Raw genomic sequence first — 16,992 nt, forward strand, 5'->3', positions numbered from 1 at the left:
TGCTATAGTGACCAGGGTACTACATGTTTTTGTGAGGGGTTCCTGTTAGTAGGAAACCCCTGGGGACACGGGGAGAACATGCAAACTCCACACAGAAAGGCCCAAAAACCATCCTATTCCGTGTCCACATATTTGGGAGTTTTGCACATAAGAGATTGGCTGAAACTGGCTTCACCTTACGGCCCGGACAATGGACACCGTAGAGTCACTAGCCATCCCCATTTCTGAACCCCCTCCCCCCCCCCACACACTGGAGACACATCGTCCTCTGCAGGACTCGAACCCAGGGCCTTCTAGCTGTGGGGCGACAGCACTACGACTGTACCAGAATTTTTAGAAAATAATTTGTATCAAGACTGGCAGTCTTCCACTTTTCCCACTTCTTTTTGACTGGTTTCCACTTGTTTTAATCTATCTAGCACCACAGCTGCAGCAGTGATGTCATCACCAACATCTGCACGTGCTGCAATGTCATCTCCAACATCTCCAGCTGCATAACCAGTGAGGTGTCCATCTGCTGAAGAGTCATCTAATGAGTCTAACAACATGGCAAGTATTGCACTTTTAAAGCACATTCACCTGGATTACCTTTGTGTCCGTCAGTCCGATTGTTTGTCCGTTTGTCTGTCATCACGATGTGAGGGCCTAAACGTGCACGGATTTGATTGATTAAATTTTGCACGTGCGTCTGGCCTGGAGATACACCCAGACCTAGAGCTGCGCGATGTTTCGGTTTAACCGAACAGAACGATTTCCTGGTGAAAACGGTTATTTAAATGTTCACATCGTACATTCGATTTCCACAAACGCGTTATTTTTGGTATATATAAGCCACCGTAGTTTCCGCTGCCTTTCATCTTCCACACACGAGCGCGAGTCTTGAAAACAATAACAATGCCGGCTCGCGACGCTACTGGACTACCGTTACAAACTTCCGTTCTCGGCAGAAAGAACTGGTACAGTACTTCACTTTACCGGGCAAATGCGACAATGACGAGTCCCGATCCGCGTTTACCAATACCAGGATTCACGTTGTTGCACATAGGCTAAATGCGCGCATCCCATGAACTACAACTCAACTGTATTACCTGTCTTGCTTGCATGATGTCTGTACCGTTGGCCCGAGGCAGGGGAACACTGTGCAGGTAGGCCATTTGTCTGTATGTGACTTGTGTCTGTATCTGTGTGTACTCCAAGTTGTGAATATCTACGGTAGATAAACAGTAGATATGGACTACCGGTAGATAGTATTTTGCGTTCTAGTAGTGCGTTACGCGCATGCGGTATGCTTTGGGGTTGAATGCGATGAGAATGCATCCATAGTGTATGTGCGTGCTGGAGCGCAGAGGTCTGGGCCCGGGGTGTGTGTGGGCCAAACATACTTCACGACACGAGCTGCAATGCAGCTCTTGCAATGGGATTATCAGTTATTTCTGTGAGCCCATGCAGTCGGTGTCCAAAAAATCAACGCTTGCTGTCTGACTTAGTAATGAAGAGATTTCTGGTGTGTGTGTGTGTGTGTGTGTGTGTGTGTGTGTGTGTGTGTGTGTGTGTGTGTGTGTGTGTGTGTGTGTGTGTGTGTGTGTGTGCTTGATCCCTCTATTCTACTTTTCTACTGTAGGCTATATGTGTGAGTGACCCATCATTTACAGTTAGGCTAATATTTCAAGACACATTTAGTTAACTATGGAAATAGTACGATTAATCACAATTAAATATTTTAATCATTTGCATCACTAAATATAATGTGATTATCACTTTGAATTAAAAAAAAAAAGTTAAGTTAAAAAAAAAGACATTCAAAATATATATATTTTGTCTTTTTTTTTTAAATTATTATTTACAAAACAATCGTAATCGTAATCGAAAAATCGGCTTTGAGAGAAAAAAATCGGGATTTTCTTTTTAGGCAAAATCGAACAGCCCTACCCAGACCATTTTAAAATTTTGTCCGTAGCCCAAACAGGCGTGGCTGAGCGGCACGTTGAATGCCGCGCTATGGCTTGGGCAGATGCAAAGGTTTTTTTGTAGGCAAATGAAATTTGGGATGCAGGTTAAGGGCATGAAGACACACCAAAACTGACTAGCAGAATTAGCCCTAGTCCAACAGGAAGTCCGCCATTTTGCTCGTAATGTGGCGTTTGTGTCTGTACCACGATATGAGGGCCTAAATGAGCACGGATTTGGACAAAATTTAGCATGGACATCCGGCATAGAGATACGCCCAGACCATTTTTGATTTTCGGTCGTAGCCCCTCGTTGCTATACATGGTTTTTGTTCTGGCTCAGTGGCCAAGTGATTAGAATGTCTGCCCTGAGATCGGGAGGACGCTGGTTCGAATCCCACCATCAGTTGTGGCTGCGTCATAGTACTAAAGACTGTAAAAATGGTACCCAGTGCCGCCCTGCTTGGCATTCAGCATGAAGGGTTGGATTGGGGAAATTTCCCTGTGATGTACTGTCGTTATGTCCAGGGGGTGTACTTGTACATCAAGCTTCCAGTTTGATCGAGCCTTTGAGCCGAAAGGCTCGAACGCCCCGCTCCTGTTCTCAAAGCTTCTTCTAAGTAGATTTGTTGTGCTAATTGTTTCTATTATGTTTTACAGGTCTGTCTTGTGCCAGGTTCCGATGTTTATGTCTCAAAAGTCAAGCTGAGCGCACTACGCTCAACGACACATGCGTCTTACATTGGGGACCTGGCCGTTGTAGTCTTTGGCAGGGATGCCCTGTCAAGCTCCAGCTTGACAGGCAGACAGTCTGCGGCGCACAAGGAGCTAGAATGCAAGCCGTCATTGGATAGGGGAAAACTCGAAGCCTTAATTGGTGAGTTTTTTAATATTGTGGTCACTTCTCGCATACCAAGAGTCATTCACCCATTTCGGCATGTGCAACACACTACCACCAGTTGGTTGAAACTCACTTATGGGGGGTTATTGGCTCCACGCAAATGATTGGTCTGCTATAGTTTGTCTGTGATTGGCTGTTCATGTATAGAAGCAATCTTTAAAGGGTATAACATGCATTCCTATTTATTATTATAATATCTTTCATAAGGCTACCTTTACAACTTGTGGTAATTGTGTCCATTGCAGGGCATGCCTGGATCAAATTTCCGTCTGTTTCCGTGTCTGAGGTGAGGCGTATCATCCGTCAGAAGTGTAACAACTTGGCCTATACGTCCAAAAAGTATAAGGTGATTCATTGATCATCCTTTTTTTTTAAGATTTATTTTTGGGCACCAGAGCGTGCTGCGCTAACCACTGCGCTACGTAGCCGCACATTTATCCATTTTGATTAAGAAAAAAAAAAATTAGTGTGCAGCTGTCTATTTGTGAACATTCTGTTACCTTGCTGCAAGAAATGTTTACTTGTTTATTCAACTTGTTTACCCAATAAAACAGTTAAAAACAAAGAGAATAATTAGCCAATTTTATAAGATTTGGTTGAATAATCCATAATGGTTGGTATATGAAAAACTGTGTGTGTGTGTGTGTGTGTGTGTGTGTGTGTGTGTGTGTGTGTGTGTGTGAGGGAAGGGATAGAATGGTGCCATCTAGTGGATCATTAATTCAATTCTATTGTCTTGTGTTCAGCTGATGAAAGGTTACAGCACTTCCCTTACCAAAAATCAGAGGTGGAAAGTAATGAAATACATTTACTCACGTTACTGTATTGAATACTTTTTTTGTGTATTTTGTATTTTTTAAGTACAATTTAAAATCGGTATTTTGTATTTTACTTGAGTACGTTTTGACTCAAGTATTGTACTTAGTTACTTTATAAATCCTATCCGTTACTGAGTAAAAATAACAATTCAACCTACAGGGGAAAAATACGCGCCAGAACCATAGACAGTAAACCAATGGCCAGAACCAACAGTGACAAATGATGATGTGAGTAGCACTGGCACGTGAATATAGAGGGCGCGCGCGGACAAGCTAGGTTAGTTGGCGCGAAGTTTTTAGTTTCTAGTGCTAGAATGGAGGTCGACAAAGCAGGTACGGCCAGCGGTTGCGGTCCAGAAGATCCGGACCTAGAAATAATAGATGAAGCTCAAGCTGAAACATCGAAGTCTGTAGAACTAGATGCAGAAAAAAATCCTTGGCCACATTTGGAAGATTTCTTTTTGTTCAAGCGTAGGAAAGGTAACAGCATCATCATGCAGTGCAAGATGTGCCTCCCAGCAGTGAAGTACCTGTCTGCCTTCAACAACTCCTCTTCAAATCTGCAGAAGCATGTTTTGGTAAGTATTTCTGCTGTCTCATTAGTAGTTTTATTTAATATAGCCAACCCAGGCTCACCCCATTTCGTGGGCATTTTTATGCTAGCACCTGCAACCATTGACAGTAGAAGAAACCCACAGCTAGCCAGCACATTCTAATTAGCTGCTATGCTAACATAATCAAACGTGACACATCATTAAGTACCAAATGAACTTGCTCCAGCCGACAATCCGCATGTTTATCGTACTTCAAACAGATACAAAACGCGTAATGTATATTTGCAGTCTGTTTAAGTCTTTAGGACATTGGCTAAATTTGCATAACAGCTAGCCCCTGGTACTTGAGTGTGTAAAGGCTAGCTGTTAGTTGCTAGTAGTCTTGAGTGGACTCGGGGAAATTAGCCTTGGTTAAGAGGGTCCCACACCTTTGATGTCCTTGCAGGGGCACTTGACGACATACACTGTCAGTATAGAATTAGGGGCAAAGTGGTGAGAACCACAACAGATAGTGGCTCAAACTTCGTTAAAGCTTTTAGTGTCTTCGGAGAACAGAGCCAGTCTGAGGATGCAGAATCAGATGCTGAGTCGGACAGAGATTCAATTGATGATGAGCCCACAGCTAACTACTTGGACACATTCAGCATCCTGGAGCAAGATAATGGCCTGGAGTACCAACTTCCTACACACCAAAGGTGTGCATGCCATCTTCTCAACTTAGTTGCCATAACAGATGCTGAGATAGCAGAAAAGAAGATGGACACATACAAGAGACTATCACGTGCAGCCTTTGGGAAATGTCAAGCCATGTGGAACAATACGGGTCGTTCATACATGGCAGCAGAAGTTGTGGAAGATCATTGCCGACTCCAGCTCATCCGACCAAATCAAACGCGGTGGAATTCAACATTCATGGCTGTGGAGAGAATCATACGGATCATACAAGAGAAAGGGGAGGAGGCAATCAGGAATATTTGTGAAGAATTCAAATTGAAAACGTAAGTTTTAATTTGCACTTCAACAGTATGAAAGTGTGAATGTGTGTTTACATACTTGAAACTTAACTTTTCCTGCTTGATTTCCTAACAATTGTTTGTATTCTATTTATGCCAGGCTGACTCAAGCAGAAATTGCTTTCCTGACTGATTACTGCTCGGTGATGAAACCTCTGGTAAAGGCCTTGAACATACTTCAGTCAGAGACCAACACACACTTAGGGTGGCTTCTTCCAGTGATATGTCAGCTACAAGCAAAACTCAAAAGGCAGGAGACCTCATCCAAGATGTGTCTACCACTCATCAAAGCCATTCAGGATGGTGTCCAAAAGCGTTTTGGTGAGATGATGATGGACCCAGAACTGATTGCGGCAGCAATACTTCTACCGAAGTTCAAGACCACCTGGACAGAGAGGCCTGATGTCATAGAAACAGGTATGATTGCATCTTATAATAAACTGCTTTTCAACAGTTTATTGGAGATCTACTTTGTTTTATACTCAATACAATGCGGTCAGTGCTATAAGGCATTATGCATTATGGTGCACTCTTGGTAAATTAATCAAGTCTTAATTGTCAGAAATGTGTTGTTTGTCACTCGACAGGTCTGGCTTATGTCAGACAACACCTTGACCAGATGGCAGAGGTAGAAGTGGAGCAAGTTGGACAACATTCCTCAGATGAAGATGATTTCTTCTCCTCAATAAAGTCCAGAAGGTACAGGGGAGTTGGAAGGGTACCTAGCCTGTATCCCAAACGATATGGATCTGCTAAACTCCTTTCCAAATTTAAAAAAAACTCTCTCTGAAACTCAACACTGGCCTGCCTGCTTCAGCTGCCTGCGAGAGGCTTTTCAGTTGTGCTGGATTACTGTTCACTGCAAAGCGAGCAAGGATGAGCTCAACTAACTTTGAAAATCAGCTGCTGCTTAAACTGAACAAGAAGTTTGTAGACTAGGTTATAGGTGATTTAGGGTGTCACAAAACTAGTGGCCTTGATTTGCAATATTCCTCTCTGGAATATTGCTGCTCTTTTATGTTAGTTCCTTTAATTTTGTAACACTTGTGAGCGTCATCATGTGGACATTACTTTGTAGTTTGTACCTCTCTGAGAGAGAGACAGAGAGAGAAAGTAGGCGTGCACAAGCCTGTTTAATGTTTTTACCACTAAATGGATGAGCTCAATTAACTTTGAAAATCAGCAGCTGCTTAAACTGAACAAGAAGTTTGTAGACTAGGTTACAGGTGATTCAGGGTGTCACAAAACTAGCGGCCTTGATTTGCAGTATAACAGCTGTTGCTGTTGGTGTTGACATGTATGTTGTTGTAATTACACTTACATTTGTGTAGGTATTCTTTGTTGTTATCGCACTTACACACACATGCCCTCTATAGCGCTCTTGCAGCTGTGGAGATGGCATTACCACATTCTCATTCTCTGACGGTTAACAAACACACACACACACACACACACACACACACACACACACACAAGCATGTCTCCTCTGGAATATTGCTGCTCCTTTACGTCAGTTTGACTTTGTAGCAACACTTATGAGCGTCATCATGTGGGCATTACTTTGTACTTTTTACCTGTGTGTGAGAGAGAGAGAGGGTGAGAGGGAGAGAGAGGGAGAGTGTGCGTGTGAGAGAGAGCGTGAGAGAGAGAAAACGTGAGAGTAAGCATGTTTAATGTTGTACCACTAAATGGATGAGCTCAACTAACTTGAAGATGCTACTTAAACTGAACAAGAAGTTCAGTTGTTGTGAAGTTATTGTTATTGCACTTACATTTGTTACACTTGTTCTTTAATTTAAAACAAAATAGTTATGGATTTCTGACCCCTTGTCCTATTTTTACTACCCTCACACCCCACACAAAGAAAGTAACTAAGTAACTTTTACTTAAAGTACATTTCAAATGAACTACTTTTTACTTTTACTTGAGTACATTTTCAGATGAGTACTTTTACTTCTACTTGAGTAATATTTCATCAAAGTATTGGTACTTTTACTTGAGTACAATATTTTTGTACTTTTTCCACCTCTGCCAAAAATGAGTATACTTAAAGTATATTTTAAGTATATATATTTTAAGTATACTTTAAGTTAAGTCCAAGTATACTCGTAGACTTATATTTATAGTATACTTGTAGTATACTTGCTAAAATACTAAATTCGGACCACTTGAAGTATACTATGAGTATACTATGAGCATACTTACTCATAGTATACTCATAGTATACTTCAAGTGGTCCGAATTTAGTATTTTAGCAAGTATACTACAAGTATACTATAAATATAAGTCTACAAGTATACTTGGACTTAACTTAAAGTATACTTAAAATATACTTTAAGTATACTCATTTTTGGTAAGGGTACGAACACCACACAGACATTCCAGTGCCTCATGGATTCGGTGCTACGAGGCCTGACTTTCGTTTTCGTCTATTTAGACGACAACCTCGATGCCAGCACCTCCAAAGCGGAACACCTGTCCCACCTTCGGACTCTTCGAGCGGTTCAGCCAGCACCGGCTGATCGTCACCCGGCCAAGTGCCAGTTCGGGCTGGCCACTGTGACGATTGGATGTTGTTACACGTTCTGCCCACTAAGTGGCACTAGCTGTTAGTACTTACCTGAGAGATCTGGGTGAACTAGATAGGATTAGATGAGGAAGACACACTAAGCGTGCACATGGATGTAACTGAATGAGTTGTTTAATAAACGAGTTAAGAGTGGAATAAAACAAGCCTCATCCTTCTAAACCTGAACATAACACGGTACCAGGATTAAACTGAGCAAGACGACATGGATTTGAAACCAAAGGAGAGTTTGAAATTAACGGGGAATGTCGATGAGAAATGGCGCACTTTCAAACAGCAGTTCAACCTGTACGTCGCGGCCATGGCACTGGAGACGAAGCCGGATGCTAGCAAGGTAGCGGTACTGCTAACAATAGCGGGGCCACAGGCCATAGAAGTATTTAACACGTTCGTGTTTGACAACCTGGGTGATAGTAAAAAGTTGGATGTAGTGCTTGGTAAATTTGACGCCCACTGTTCTCCAAAGAAGAACGAGATGTACGAGAGATATGTGTTTCGGTCTCGTACACAGCACCAGCATGAGCCCTTTGATAGCTTTCTAACGGACTTGCGGCTAAAAGTCATGCTACTTCGCAACGCTGACAGACTCCATGATCAGAGACCAGATCGTTTTTGGCGTGGAGAACAAAAAGGTCAGAGAAAGGCTACTACGGGAGACGGAGCTGACGCTGGAGGCAGCCATCAAGCTCTGCTAGGCGATTGAGCTGTCCCAAAACCAAGTGAAAACGTTCAGCGAGATGGCGGCAGGTGCTACTGCGCACGTGGGCGACAGTGCAGCGGCGGTTGGTGCGGTGTCGTGTCAGAGGAGACGGCGCTCGCAGACCCGGCCTGCACAGCGGACGGAGGGCATGATGGTCGGCTGCAAGCGGTGCGGCTCGCGGCACAAGCCAAGACAGTGCCCAGCCTTTGGTAAGCATTGCTCAAATTGCCAAGGGATGAACCACTTTGCTAAACAGTGCTTCTCTAAAAGGAAAGAGGGGAAGAAAGGAACACCTGTAAACTTGGTGGAGTATCCTGACCTCAGTGACACGTTTTTTGTTGGCATTGTGAATTGTGTCAATGAATCAAAAAATAAGCCAGAAAAAAAACGTCACTAGAGAAGAGAAATGGATAGCCCCAGTGCTGATAAATGGGATCGTAGTCACTATGAGATTAGACACGGGGGCAAAAGCAAATCCCATAAGCATATCGGATATCAAGCAATTGAAAAATAAGCCATAGGAAGGAGGAAAACGTCTGGAGTGAAAGACTACAATGGTCAGCCAATCGAGTGTTTAGGCACATGCAAGCTGAGTGTCACAGTGAAAGGAAAAGGACATCACCTACTCTTCTCTGTCGTGAATGAAGGACATGAATCACTTCTGGGTGATGAATCCTGTGAAGAGTTGGGGCTGGTGAACAGAGTGTATCGCATCAGCACAGCCGTGAACACCTAATGACACTGTTGACTCAATAGCAAAGAATTTTGCAGATGTTTTCAGGGGTTTTGGTGCACTGCCCCTCACATATAAAATCCAGCTGAAAGAAGGTGCACAGCCTGTTGTGCATGATGCATGCAGAGTTCTGGCACCACTGAGAGATTGCTTAAAGAAAGAGCTTTATAGAATGACCATGTTGGGTGTGATTAAAAAGGTTGAGGAGCCTACAGACTGGGTAAGCTCGATGGTAGTCACAAAGAAAAAGAATGGAGAGTTGAGAATATGCATGGACCCGAAAGATCTGAATGAGAACCTTAAATGTGCGCACGATCAAATACCCACACGGGAAGAAATCATCAATGAAATGGCAGGTGCCCGTTACTTCACAAAGCTCGACACATCACAAGGTTTCTGGCAACTAAAACTGGACGAAAGCAGCACCAAGTACTGTACCTTTAACACACCCTTCTGCAGATATTGCTTTCTCAGACTGCCTTTCGGAATAAAGTCAGCGCTTGAAATATTTCACCTAGCAATGGAGCAGATCACTGAGGGCTTGGATGGAGTTTGAGTCTACATCGATGACATCATCATATGGGGCACCACTGCCCAAGAGCACAACGACAGGCTGAACAGAATGATGGAGCGCATACGAAAGTATGGACTGAAACTCAACAAGAGTAAGTGCGAGTTTGGAGTTCAGGAAATACATTCCCTCGGAGACACACTCTCGGCGCAAGGCGTACATCTCGACCAAGAAAAAATAAATGCAATACAGAACATGCCAAGGCCCACGGACCAGACAGGTGTGCTACGCATTTTGAGGATGGTCAACTTCGTAGGCAAATTCATTCCCAATCTGACTGCAAAAACATCATGCATCCGTGAGCTCTTACACAAGGACGATGAGTTTAAATGGACAGACAAACATGAGCATGGGTGGCAAAAGCTAAGAAACACAATGACCACTGCACCTGTGTTGTCATTTTATGACCACACAAAGAGGATAAAAGTGTCGACTGATGCCTCACAAGATGGTATTGGCACAGTTCTCCTACAGGCTGAGGGCGAGCACTGGAAGCCAGTGGTTTATGCATCCAGAGCAATGACAACATCTCAATGCCGATACGCCCAGATCGAAAAAGAATGCTTGGGACTGTCTTATGGCTTAGAGTGGTTTCGCAGCTATGTATATAGACTGCCATCTTTCACCGTAGAGACAGATCATCGACCGCTGGTCGCTATCAACAAGAAGAATCTTTTTTTTTTCTCAAAGTAGACAGTAGACATGGTCGATGACAGGGGAACAGCTTCCAGCCACCTGGTGGTCCTGTCCACCATGGTGAGAAGGTGAGTGAACCTGTGGGAGGGGGGCAGGGGGCCCACCAGGTCCACATTCACGTGGTCAAAACGCCTCTCAGGCACCAGGAATAGCGCCAAGGGGGCTTTGGTATGACGGTGTACTTTGTAACGCTGGCACGCCACGCAGGAGTCAGCCCAGGCCTTGTTGTCCTTCCTGAGGCCGGGCCAGATGAACTTGGCCCCCACCAGCTTAGTGGACGCCATTGCACCTGGGTGCGAAAGGCCATGGATAACGTCAAAAACACGGCGCCGCCAGCCGGCGGGAACCATGGGGCGGGGCTGGCCCATGGAAATGTCGCACCGGAGCATGGCGTTGGCGCTGTCAAACACCACATCCTCCAACCGCAGCCCCGTAGCGGCCGTCCTATAGGCCTGGATGTCCGTGTCAGCGGCTTGGTCTGCAGCCATGGCAGCGTAATCGAGTCCCAAGTGAACGGACCCTGCCACCGCCCTGTAGAGGCAGTCAGTGACCAAGTTGTCCTTGCCAGCTACATGCCAGATGTCCGTGGTAAACTCCAAGATGGCAGAGAGCTGACGCTGTCGGCGCCCGGACCACGGCTCGGAGGTCTTGGCCATGGACAATGTCAGCGGCTTGTGGTCGACGAAGGCAGTGAAACGGTGGCCTTCCAACAGGAACCTGAAGTGTCGGGTGCGAGGAAGAGACCCAGGAACTCCCGGTCGAAAGTGCTGTTCTTCCGCTCGTTGTCTTTAAGCTGTCTGCTAAAGAAGGCAAGGGGCTGCCAGGCGCCGCCCACCCACTGCTCGCACACTGCCCCGACCGCATAGTCAGAGGCGTCAGTTGTGAGGGCAGTCGGGGCAGTGGGGGACGGGTGCACCAGCAAAGTGGCATTAGAAAGCGCAGCCTTGGCATCGTCGAAAGCTTCGTCCATCCCCGGGGACCAGTCTACCTCGCCCTTGGCTTCCTTGCCCTGCAGGGCCTCGTACAACGGCCGCATGCGGTGAGCTGCGCGGGGAATGAACCTGTTATAAAAGTTCACCATGCCCCGGAACTCCTGCAGGGACTTCACAGTGCGGGGGCGTGGAAAACTGGCGACGACATTCACTCTGGCAGGAAGCGGAACGGCTCCCTGCGGGGAGACGTGGGAAGTCGATGGACAACAGGCCAAACTGGCACTTGGCTGGGTTGACTATGAGTCTATGCACACTGAGCCACTCGAACAATTGCTGGAGCTGCGTCAGGTGCTCCTCCGCGGATGTGCTGGCCACGAGAATGTCACCCAAGTAAACAAACAAGAACGGCATATCTCATAGCACAGAGTCCATCAGCCGCTAGAACGTCTGCGCTGCCCCCTTGAGACCGAAGGGCATCTGTAGGAACTCAAAGAGTCCAAATGGCGTGATGACCGTTGTCTTGGGCATGTCCCGAGGGTGGACCGGTACCTGGTGGTAACCCCGCACAAATCTACTTTGGAAAAGATGGTGGCCCCCGCCAGGTGGATGGAGAAGTCCTGTATGTGCGGGACGGGGTACCGGTCCGCCCGCCAGCAACGACAGCTCTCCTACATCTCGGAGTTCACCACGGACGTACAGCATGTTGTTGGCAAAACCAACCTTGTCGCTGACTGCCTCTCCCGGGCCATTGCAGGGTCGTCCACTTGGGTCTTGACTATGCCCGAATGGCAGCTGACCAAGCCGCCGACCCGGACGTGTAGGCTTTCAGGACGGCTGTCACAGGGCTGCAGTTAGAGGACGTGGCTTTCGACGATGCTGGCACCATGCTCCTGTGCCACGTCTCCACGGGTCAGCCCCAGCCTGTCATTCCGACTGGCTGGCGGCGCCGTGTTTTCGATGCTGGCCATGCCATGGCCTCTCCCACCCTGGCAAAAAGCCATCTCAAAGACTAGTGGCGGCCAAGTTCATCTGGCATGGGCTCAAAAAAGACGTGAGAGACTCTGGCATCCAACATAGACACAGTCATCAAAAAGGCCCAGCAGAGCATATACTTTCTCCACCAGCTCAAGAAATTCAACCTGCCTCAGGAATTGCTGATTCAGTTATACACTGCAATAATCCAGTCTGTCCTCTGTACATCCATCACTTTCTGGTTTGGATCGGCCACCAAACAGGACAGGGAAAGACTACAACGGACAGTTAACTCTCCAGAGAAAATCACTGGTATCATTCAGGACAGCAGGACAGACACCATACCCCTCTAGACTAAGGAAACGGGCAGGCAACATCACTGCAGACCTATCACACTTTGGTCACAACCTGCTCCAACTTCTCTCTGGTAGGCACTACAGAACACTGTATCCCAAAACAACCAGATATAAAAACAGTTTCTTTCCATGGGCTGTCATTCAAATGAATGCTTAACACTGTCAAATAAATCCAACCATTTTGTATATAATGTATTGTCCATTGTACATATGCTGGTACGGTCTGTCATGTGCATCTACCTCAGGCATGTATGTAAGTAACCCGCTAACATCTTTTTCAGCATCTCTGATATAGTCTCTGTACCTTTGCACTTTATCACCTCTTATTTCGCCTGTATAAGTCAATCCTTGTCTATATATCTGAAGATTGATGTGTTGTAGTGTTGTTGTTCTATGTTAAGTACACTGAGAGAGCCATGACACGAGTCAAATTCCATGTTGGTGCAAACCTACATGGCCAATAAACTTGATTCTGATTGTGATTCTGATCTCGAAAAAAAAAAGGAATAAAAATGGCAAAAAGTAAGTCTGTCAGTCGGGGGCAGAGGGGTCTGTTGATTAGTCTGGGGGGGGGCAGGGAACCTGTTGATTAGTCCAGGGGGGCAGGGGGCCTGTTCATTAGTCTGACTGAAACAGGGAAGAAACTGTTCTTGTGATTGAGGTTTTGTTCCTTATGAGCCCCAGCCTCTTGCCAGAGGGCAGAGTTTCAAAAACGTGGTGCCCAGTGTGGAAGGGGTCGGTAACAATCTTCCCTGCCTGCTTCAAGGTCCTGGAGGCGTGCAGGCCCTGGAGAGATGGGAAGTGGCAGCCGATCACCTTCACCACCAAGCGAATGATGCGCTGCAGCCTGCCCTGGTCCCTGACGGTTGCAGAAGTGTACAAGACAGTGATGCAGGAGGTTAGGATGAACTCAATGACAGAAGTGTAGAAATTCACAATCATTGTCTGTGGCAGGTTGAATTTCTTCAGCTGCCACAGGAAGTACATCCTCTGCTGTGCTTTATTGATGAGGGAGCTGATGTTAAGCTCCCACTTGAGGTCCTGAGCAATGGTGGTGCCCAGGAAATGGAATGATTCTACAGTAGTAACTGGGGAGTCACACAATGTGAGTGGGGGAGGGGCACAGGGCTGGGCTTTCCCTGTAGTCCACCACCATTTCCACAGTCTTCAGGACAGGGGGTTTAGATCCAGGGTGTTCTGGCTGCACCAGGAGACCTGGTGGTCAACCTTTCATCTGTAAGCAGACTCGTTACCCTTAGATATAAGTCCGATGATGGTGGTGTCATCTGCAAACTTCAGGAGCTTGACAGATTGATGTCTGGAGGTGCAGCCATTGGTATAAAGTTAGAATAGCAGTGGGAACAGGAGGCAGCCTTGGGAGGCACTGGTGCTTTTGATTCGAGGGGCTGAGATGTGCTGACTCATGTTGGTCAGGAAGTCAGTGATCCTCCTGCAGGTGGAGTGGGGCACATGGGGCAGGGAGAGTTTGTCCTGGAGGAGAGCAGAGCTGATTGTATTGAATGCAGAGCTGAAGTCCGTAAACAGGATCCTGGCGTCAGTACCAGGAGAGACCAGGTGAAGGGGGATGGAGTGGAGAGCCATGACTGCATTGTCTGGACCTGTTGGCTCTGTATGGGAACTGTACTGGATCCAGGAGGGTGGTGGTGATGTACTTGAGGTGGGATAGCACAAGGTGTTCAGAAGTCTTCATCACTTGAGAGGTAAGAGAGCAACAGGTCTGTAGTCATTTAGACCTGTGATCCTTGACTTTTTGGGGACAAGGATGATGGTGGAGGCTTTGATGCATGCAGGAACCCTGCAGTCATCTAGGGAGGTGTTAAAAATGTCTGTGAACACTTGAGACAGCTGGTCTGTGCAGTGTTTAAGGGTTGTGGGGGAGACAGAATTGGGTCCAAGTGCCTTGCGGGGTTTCTGTGAACACCTGAGACAGCTGGTCTGTGTAATGTTTCAGGATTGAGGGGAAGACAGCATTGGGTCCAACTGCCTTGTGGGGTTTTGTCTTCTGAACAGCCTGTTAACACCCCTCTCCTGAATCAAGAGAGAAAGTCTGGTATGGGGGAGGGGAGTGCTGAGGCTGGGAGTTGGGGTGGAGATGTTGGTAATGGAAATAGGGCCTTGGGGGGTGGGGGGGTGGATGGAGCTACTGTATTACAGGGGCTAATGGCTGGAGGTTGGGAGATACAGTCTAAGCAGACACTTTGTTTTTCGAATTGACAGTAGAACTCATTCAGCTCATTAGCAATCTGGAGTCATTCAGCATGGGGGAAGGTTTGGTTTTGTAATTGGCGATCTTATTCAGTCCTTTCCAGACTGAGGCAGAGTCATTGCCTGAGAAGTGCTGTTCCATCTTCACTGAATACTTCCATTTGGCCTCCTACACCGCCTTACCAAATGTGTATTTTCCACTTTAAACCTTTTCTTGTCCCAGCTCCTAAATGCCTCCTCCTTTTCCAAATGAAGCCGCCTGAGTTTGACTGTGAACCGGGGCTTGTCACTGTTATAACACACCCTGGTGTGTGTTGGTATACAGCTGTCTTCACAGAAACTGGTGTGTGACATCACAGCCTCTGTGTATTTGTCCAGACTGTCGGTGGCTGTCTTAAACATTTCCTAATCCGTGCTGTCCAGGCACGCACACACATCCTTACAACAGGTTTAGACAACTTAACTTTCTGCCTTTATGCAGGTGTAACCCACATGATTACATGTACCCTGTGACGTATGTAAGTTCCACGAGTAGCCTCTAGGAGGCACACGAGCTACAGAGTTTAAACCATGCAAACAACCGTCGACAATAGAGAAGAGAAATACGGATATTTAGAAATACGGACAACTTTGACTATGGATACCTGAATTATTGATAATTGAACTACGGATATTTGAGCTACAGGACATTTGAACTACGACAAAAAATATCCCTCACACGAAGCTTCCTTGGTGAGCCGCTAGCCAAAGCTAAAAAGTAAACAGCTTTCTGTGTTCCATGTAATCATAGCCATTTACGTAGGATATCTTGATTTTATCCAAAGACAGATGATCTCCCGTTGAAGGAAGAAGGAAGACTCTTTTCTCTTGTGTTTTGTACGCTGCTGGAATCCTGACTGGTTTTTTAGTACCCCGAACAACCCCCCTTGCTACACCCTTTTGGAACCCTTGGATACCCCCTTTGGATTGCCCCCATCATCGCCCTGGATTTGGATTCATCATCATCGCCTCTACATTAACTTGCCCCTGTGATTGTGGTAGGATCTGGACATTGCACCTTGCACAGATTGGAAGACTGAATCATTCCCCCTTTTCTTTTCTTTATTATTTTCTTTGAGTGCACTCATATTTTATTTTGGATTATTTTCTTTAATTTGTTAGTGTAGAATATGGCTGCATAAGTAATATATTAGAAGGGTATAAAATAGAATATAGATAGATATAGACAATAAATAGAATATTAGGAAGAACTTTTAAAAAGTATAATAGAGTAAAATATATATATATATAACACATCTAATTTAGTATTGATATTGAAATAACTTTACTTTGAACTGTTGAAATAAATTGTTTTTTTTTATTGTAAACTATACCCACGAGTGTGTGTGTTGTCTTTGGGGTGAGTACTAGAATCCGGTCTAGAAAAAAACCTACACCAATCTCCACTGAACTTAGACATTAGACTGTAAACTGTCCCTGCGCAAGCATAGGCCCATTCCCCTGTCGTGCAGGTTACAGAAAGTTGGCGAGCCAGCCAGGAGATTGGTTAATTAGCGTTTCAGGCCATATACTACCCCACTGACCACACCTCTCTATAAAATACTTGATTATATATTTTTTTATTTTGAAAATAACACAGTCAATATGGATCTTTGCAATCAGTATAAAGTCCATGGACAAAACTGCTTATTAGTTGAAGGTGTCAATGAAATGAGCTCTGCCGAAACGATAATAAGCTTCTTCGAACAACATGGGAAGATCTCATCCTGCATCAGAGTTGTGGATGAGCCCAACCAACCTAATGGTAGGGTAATAATAGAATTTGAGTGTGAAAAGTCAATCACCAGGATAACCCCAGATACCCTTGGCCTTATACCTAGCCCTGTTGATCCAACTACTCTATGGAATGTCAGAACAATTAGACAAATATGTCAAGAGGAAATAGGCAAAGACTTAGCCCAGCAATATCTCGAAGAACTCAGCGCTA

The sequence above is a fragment of the Lampris incognitus genome, chromosome 8 (assembly GCF_029633865.1).
Source record: "Lampris incognitus isolate fLamInc1 chromosome 8, fLamInc1.hap2, whole genome shotgun sequence".
NCBI lineage: Eukaryota > Metazoa > Chordata > Actinopteri > Lampriformes > Lampridae > Lampris > Lampris incognitus.